General features: G+C 43.0%; 1 pseudogene; it reads right to left on the minus strand.

The window, feature by feature from the left end:
- Positions 1-503: 503 nt before the first annotated feature.
- Positions 504-6,737, minus strand: LOC132344444 (zinc finger protein 280A-like; annotated as a pseudogene).
- Positions 6,738-8,203: the final 1,466 nt, after the last annotated feature.

Here is an 8,203-nt window from a genome sequence, read left to right on the forward strand (position 1 = left end):
TCCCAGGAGTCAGATACAGATGGAAGAGCTGGACTGAAGGCTGAATGCTGAATTGATCTGTTTGAACTGTGGTCCTGGAGAATGGAGAAGACTCTGGAGAGTCCCTTGGACTGCAAGGAGATCCAACCAGTCAATCCTAAGGGAAATCAACCCTGAATGTTCAGTGGAAGAACTGATGCTGAAGCTCCAACAATTTGGTCACCTGATGGGAAGAGTCAACTTATTGGAAAAAACCCTGATGCTGGGAAATATTGAAGGAAGGAGCACAAAACATGACAGAGGACAAGATGGTTGGATGGCATCAGCAACCCAATGGAATGAGTTTGAGCAAGCTTCAGGAGACGGTGATGGACAGGGAAGCCTGGTGTACTGAAGTTTATAGGGTCACAGGGAGTCAGACATGACTGAGCAACTGAACAAAAGCCAAGCAGGGTCTTTATGTACAGCTGGCTGAACCTCAATAGGGCTGTTTTGAATTTCTGGAGGTGGGTAGAACATAGTTTTTAGCCAGATCCCTTGCTGCAACACATCTGGAGTAGTTTGTGTTGGTAGTCAATCTTCTTTGTAGTTTTTCTGGGTGGCACTCGGGAGTCAGTGTTCCTCACAATGATGGATGCTGTCTCTCTTAGGGAAATCAACTCAGTCTCAGCTGAACTGAAGTTTGGATCATGACCTCTGTTTCAGTAGGCAACCCTTGCAATTGTTCTGGCTTTTTGAATGGCTGATGATTATTGGTTTGATGCTCTGTATTTTCCTTTGGCTTCAATAACTGTAGTAGGCACTTGGAACATGGAAAGACCCTCTTGTTCCAGTGCCTCCAAGTGTGATTTACGAAGGATATCACCAGTTTGAAAAATTTGAGGCAAAACAGACAAAGCAAATTGTTTGTGTTTCCATGCCATGTTCTAAAATTTGCCTCTGTATCAGCAAAGGCTGAAGATCTGTAATTGCAAATGTGGCATTCATAAGGTGTTTTGCCAGGTTTGTGACTGTCCTTCATGTGTTGTAAGAGAACCTGATGTGTTTCGAAGGACAATTCACAGATTTTACAGACCGTGGAGGGCTCCCCAGAAGTGTGGACACTTTCAATGTGATACGCAGCTGGAATGGGCTGGGAAACTGGCGGTTGCAGTGCTGGCCAGTAGTGTGGATTTCCTAGCTGTCACCCTTCTGCTTCTCAAACTCCAGATGGTTCCTCACCTGGGTCATAAACTTGACATTTTTTAGAACTCTCAAGCAGCTGAGGCTTGTGAGTCACACAGCTCAGCTGAGGGTTGTGAGTCACTCAGCTCAGCTGAGGCTGTGTGAGTCTTCTGTTCTGGCTGCCTATCTCTTGTATGCTGTCCACAGTAAAAGTCATCAAGTAGCATGATCAGATTTCATTTCATGGGACCAACAATCTTGCTCTGACTTGCTAGAGTCAAAAAGTCTGTTTTCTCCAGCCCTTCCAAACTACATGTGCTGTCTGGATCCATAAGACTGAAGCATGTCTGGTCATTTACGTGAATCTGTGAAAATGGTGTCTCACCATAAACATGGCTTGGTGAGGTCAAGAGACCTTCCAAGGTCATAATCATATTATTTGTAGAATAGACTCCTGGAGGGGCCATGGTGAATTCAGGTCCCCCTGGGATTCCGTTTCTGAGTCTGGTCACTCTGTTCAAATGTTAGAAATGACTGGCTTTGAACTTGAATCCAGGTGTCACTCTCTGTGGTTTTAGTTAACCCTGAGGGTTGTTCTCTGAAAATATTAAATGGAAAATTCCAGAGAGAAATAACTCATAAATTGTAAATTGCATGTCATTTTGAGGAGTGTGATTGGAATCTCACACCATCCTGCTTCCTCCTGCCCAAAATGTGAATCGTTCCTTAGTCCTGCACATCCCACTCGGTTGTTACTTGTTTACCACAATGACTGTTGAGATGTCACAGAGCTGTGACCAAATCACCCTTATTTTACTCAATAATGAACCCAAAGCATATTAGAGTGATGCTGGCCATTTAGACATGCTAGAGGGAATCCATTAAGTGCTACATTTAAGTGAAAATATCAAAGTTCTCAATTTGATTAAAAAGAGAACAGTTGCATGCTGAGGTTGCTAAGATCTGTGGTGAATGTGAAGAAGAGAAAAGAAATCTGTATCAGTTTTGCTGTTAAACCTCAAACTGCAAAAGGTATGGCCACAGAGTGCAGTAAGTGCTTGCTGCTGCTGCTGCTTCTGCTGCTAAGTCACTTCAGTCATGTCCGACTCTGTGCGACCCCATGGACTGTAGCCCACCAGGGTCCTCTGTCCCTAGGATTTTCCAGGCAAGAACACTGGAGTGGGTTGCCATTTCCTTCTCCAATGCATGGAAGTGAATAGTGAAAGTGAAGTCACTTCAGTTGTGTCCGACTCTGTGCGACCCCATGGACTGTAGCCCACCAGGGTCCTCTGTCCATGGGATTTTCCAGGCAAGACTACTGGAGTGGGGTGCCATTGCCTTTAGGGTGAAAAACATCAGTAAATTAGTACAGTAATATATTTTACATGGAAACTTTCACAAAACTTCTATAAAAGTATACTGTTATAATTGTTCTATGTTATTATTATACTTTCCCTGGTGACTTAGATGGTAAATTGTCTGCCTACAATTCAGGAGACCCGGCTTCAATCCCTGGGTTGGGAAGATCCTTCACAACAGGAAATGGCAACCGACTCCAGAATTCGTGCCTGGGAAATCCCATGGACAGAGGAGAGTAGTAAGGTGCAGTCCAAGGGGTTGTAAAGAGTCGGAAACGACTGAGCAACTTCACTTTCACTTTCCTGTCATTATTAGTTGCCAATCTCTTACTGTACTTTTATAAAATAAACTGCATCACAGGTATGTTTGTATAGCAAAAACACTGTGTATATAGGGTTTGATACTACGTGAGGTTACAGATATCCACTGGGGGTCTTGGAACTTACTCTGTGCAGATGAGTGGTGATGATTCTATTTCTTTCAAAAGACAAAATTAGTACTTGATTGAATCATTGGCTGAAACATTGAGATAACTATTAACACCCTTTTTTTATACATAAGGAAACATCTCAAACTCAGTTAAGTGACATGACAGTTTTAAACTTTCTTCCCCAGCCCCCACTTTTGCCTTGTCTCCCCATGATGGCCCAGTGCTCCTGTCACTCTACAGGAGAGCTGGTAGGTGCCATTTTGCTATAGTTCTCCAATAGCACTCAGAAATGCTGAACAACATAAAATGTCTAAAAGAGCCCTCATCTGTCCCTTGGGGCTGCCCCTCACGCCCTCCTCTCTGTGAGTCCAGAAGGCATCGGACTCTATTCATGGATCAAAAATATATAAAAAAAAAAATCCAGAAAGTTCTAATAACAAAACTTGAACCTGCCTCATGCTGGAAAATATATATATATATATATATATATATATATATATTTGTGTACTTGAAACTATTTACAGAGCACTGACATTGTATTAAGTATTATAAGGAATCTGGGGATAATTTAAAGCATGTGGGAGCACCCCCTTAAGTTACATGCAAAGACTACACCATTTTATATAAGAGACTTGCACTTCCATGCATTTTGGTATCTGTGGGTGCAGGGTTCCTGGACCCAATCTCCCAAGGGCACCGAGGAGAGAGGACGGGGCCTTCTCAGGACTTCTGCTGCTCTCCCTGCCTAGGATGCTGTCTCAAGTACCATCACCCAGCTCCTGATCTGTCACGGTCCACAGTTTGTCTGCCAAGCTTGCCCGACCATGATGTCAGAAATTACAGCCTTCTCCCACTCACATGCCATATTCAACTCCAGAGCTATTGGGTTGCTATATTTTTGTTTCTAGAACAACATGTGGCATCTGTCAGTGTTATATGTCTGCTACAAAAATAAACAGTAACTCTTAATAATACAATCATTTGTCTGTATCACAGGCTCGACCCACTAATTCCTGGATCCCCAGGTACTTACACTTGATCTTAGCCAAAAGGCTGAGAAGCAGTTTTCCCTAGCATTTCATGAAATCCAAATCTTAATGACTTAAAACTATCACACAAGGGAGAGTGTCAGCCAGTATGTAGCTGGATGATGTCAGGACCAGTTGTAGTCATTGAAACAAAAGATACGTAACACAATTTCTCTCCATATAATACATTTTTCGATAGCTTCCATGCCATTAACAGGTTTCGCTGACATTTACGACCATTCTAAAGTTTACATTTGACCATTTCTGATACCAGATCACATTTCATCAGTAGCGTACCATAGTTTGCTTGGCTAAATGGTGGCTCTAGCAGTAAAGGACCCTCCTGGCAATGCAGAAGACTTAAGAGACACAGGTTCAATCTCTGGGTCAGGAAGACCCCCTGGAGGAGGGCATGACAACCCACTCCAGTATTCCTGCTTGAAGAATCCTGTGGACAGAGGAGACTGCTGAGCTACAGTCCATAGAGTTGGAAGAGTCAAACATGACTGAAGCAACAGCACATACACACATTCATATGTATATAAATATATATTTTATAGTGGTGTGAAAAATAATGCTTCGGGCCTTCCTGGTGATCCAGTACTTAAGACTCCTCACTCCAAGCCAGGGGGCATGGCTTCAATCCCTGGGCAGGGACCTATGACCCCACATGCCACAGATAAGATTTGATCAGTCACTCAGTTGTGTCCAACTCCTTGCGACCCCATGAATTGCAGCACGCCAGGCCTCCCTGTCCATCACCAACTCCTGGAGTTCACCCAGACTCATGTCCATCGAGTCAGTGATGCCATCCAGCCATCTCATCCTCTGTCGTCCCCTTCTCCTCCTGCCCCCCAATCCCTCCCAGCATCAGAGTCTTTTCCAATGAGTCAACTCTTCGCATGAGGTGGCCAAAGTACTGGAGTTTCAGCCTTAGCATCATTCCTTCCAAATAAATCCCAGGGCTGATCTCCTTCAGAATGGACTGGTTGGATCCCCTTGCAGTCCAAGGGACTCTCAAGAGTCTTCTTCAACACCACAGTTCAAAAGCATCAATTCTTCAGCCCTCAGCCTTCTTCACAGTCCAACTCTTACATGCATACATGATCACAGGGAAAACCATAGCCTTGACTAGACGACCTCTGTTGGCAAAGTAATGTCTCTGCTTTTGAATATGCTATCTAGGTTGGTCGTAACTTTGCTTCCAAGGAGTAAGCATCTTTTAATTTCATAGCTGCAGTCACCATCTGTAGTGATTTTGGAGCCCAGAAAAATAAAGTCTGACATTGTTTCCACTGTTTCCCCATCTATTTCCCATGAAGTGGTGAGACTGGATGCCATGATCTTCGTTTTCTGAATGTTGAGCTTTAAGCCAAATTTTTCACTCTCCACTTTCACTTTCATCAAGAGGCTTTTGAGTTCCTCTTCACTTTCTGCCATAAGGGTGGTGTCATCTGCATATCTGAGGTTATTGATATTTCTCCCAGCAATCTTGATTCCAGCTTGTGTTTGGCAAAAACAAACAAACAAAACACCAAATAATGTTGTAGATTACAGGTGATGTCTTCTTAGATTTAATGAAGATTCTATTTTTCATAAGCAGAATCCAGCCTACTAAATTCGTGTAGCAAGCCACTAATGCTATGCTAGCTGCCTTATATAGGCAAATGGTTTAGAAAGGGATTGACAAATTGGCATGCCTCCTGTTTGTTTTTTTCTCCCAACCAGCAAGCTAAGAATGATTTTTATGTTTTAGTTTTTTTTTTTTTAACTTTTAAAAATACGTTTAATATTTTTACTTTTTAATTTTATTTGGGGGAAACAAAGGAACATTTTGTGACATGTAAAAATTATATGATGTCTAAATTTCAGTGTCACAAATAAAGTTTTTTTGGAACACAACTGCGATCATTTGCCACTGCACAAGGTTGTTTCACACTGCTAATGGCAAAGACCGAATGGACCTTAATTCCTGGTTACTTTCTAGCCCTTTATAGAGAAATTTTGCAGACTCATGACTTCAGAGAACAAAATGAAGTATTCCAAACCCCATGGCTCACCAGCTGCTGATGTCCAGTTGACTCAGTGAAGCTAAACATATCCCATTCTGAGCCCCAGTGGCGGGTGAAGCTGGAGTGTTTTTGTCTTCACGTCCCAGAGAGATTTCTCTGGAAATACCAGCACCACTTCCTGTGTCCAGTGTCCATGAACCCCTACAGTGAGGCTGTTTCAGGAGATTCCAAATCTTTTAAAGCCCATTCTAACCCAATCCATAGTATCCAACCCGGGCTCCAAACAGGTTTCTGAAACAGTTTTCCCCCATCGAGTCTTTCAACTAGAAATCTTTCTACCAAGTTGCTAGAGAGAGGAAAGAATGTGGATGGGGCTTCAGGGCTTCACCCAGGGGCTATTGTCCAGGTCTCAGGGTGGTGAGAGTCTCCACTTCTCTCTCTGGCATCCAGAGGCCCACCACTTTATCTCCAATTTATCTGCAATTGTAGTTATTTGGGGTTCAATAGCTTAAGGGCAGGGGAAGGCGGTCTACACAGCTATTCCGACAGAGCTCAGGCTGATATCAGGAACCTAAAAAGGCAGGGGTCCTCTTCCAATGCCAGAAAATTCACCAGCTGCAAACAGCAAACCCCTGTATTCTTCCAGGGGCAAGGGGGATAGGTTGGGGGGGCAGAGCGGGCAAGGTGGGAGGGCAGGAAGCAAGCTTACTCCCAAGTGATCTGCACTTGAAGATTCAGCACCTGCTGGATTCCTGGGGTCCTCATCATGGATTTCATGCTGAACTCCAGGAGCTTGATCTAGGCAAGGGCTCATGCTTTCTAAAACCATGTCGGGGTGCTAGGTCACACCCTGGTCCCCCTCCTTCTCCCTTCCTTCCTCACTCCCCCTCTTCTCTCTCCTTCCCCTTTGCACCACTTAGATTATATCTCAAGCTTTCCCTCCCACTGCCTTTACAGCCTTATGCACACAGATTCTTAGGAGGAGGGAGGGTTTTAGAGAAGAAATATGTGTATTTCCATTTCTTATAAGGTAACAGTCACTGAATTAGAAAAAAAATGAAGTTCAATAATGAACGTGATCTCAAGCGCTATAAACAGATATAACATCAAAAATACCGTTCTTATCAAATCAACATGTGTTCACCTTAAATTTATAAAATATATGTCCATTACATCTCAATGAAACAGGAAAAAAAAAAAAAACCTGACCATTAGAAAGAGATCATTTTATACTCTTTTAAGATGGTTGATGGTGAGTGCTGTGTCTAGTTGCTCAGTTGTGTCTGACTCTTTGTGACCCCATGGACTGTAGCCAACCAGGCTCCTCTATCCATGGAATTCTCCAGGCAAAAATACTGAAGTGGGTTGCCATGTCTTTCTGCAATGCTGGTGAGTATGAAAACCCAAGGCTAGGGAATGCCCTGGTGGTTCAGTGGTTGAGAATCTGCCTTCCAAGGCAGGGAGCATGGATTTGATCCATGATTGGGGAAATAAGATCCCACAACACAGAGGGCAGTAGAACCCACAAAGGATGCTGCATGCCACAACTAATACCCAAGGCACCCAAATAAGTAAATAAAAATAAATATTTGAAAAAACTCTATGTTATTTACATTCTTCTGGATATATTTGAAAGCATGATATTAACAGTTTTATTTATTTATGGAAGCACCACGAGACTTCCTTCAGGATCTTAGTTTCCTGTCCAGGGACTGACCCATGTCACCAGAGTGAAAGTATTGAGCACCAAGCACTGGTTTCCCAGAGAATTCCTAGTTTTATTTACTTAAAGGGTTTATTCTTATTGTATGCAAAAGCTGCATCCTTTGCAGTGTTTACACTTACAACAAAAACATTTTGGGTGTCAACTATAAAATGTTTGCAAAAACTTAAGGGAAAGAAAGGAAAATTTTGACTACTTATTTGTGCTTCTAGGCTTCCCTGATGGCTCAGACAGTAAAAAATCTGCTTGCAGTACAGGAGACCAAGGTTTGATCCCTGGGTCAGGAAGACATCCTGGAGAAGGGAAAGGCTAGCCACTCCAGTATTCTTGCCTGGAGAATTCCATGTACAGAGGAGCCTGTAGAGCTATTATCCATGGGTTTGCAAAGAGCCGAACACAACTGGCCAACTAACACGTTCATTTTCATATGCTTCTAGAAATTGCTCAAATTTCAGAATCACCTGGGACATTGTTAAACATAGAGATTCCAGGGCTGCATATCACATCT

This window comes from Bos taurus, chromosome Y (genome assembly GCF_002263795.3).
Source record: "Bos taurus isolate L1 Dominette 01449 registration number 42190680 breed Hereford chromosome Y, ARS-UCD2.0, whole genome shotgun sequence".
NCBI classification, from domain to species: domain Eukaryota; kingdom Metazoa; phylum Chordata; class Mammalia; order Artiodactyla; family Bovidae; genus Bos; species Bos taurus.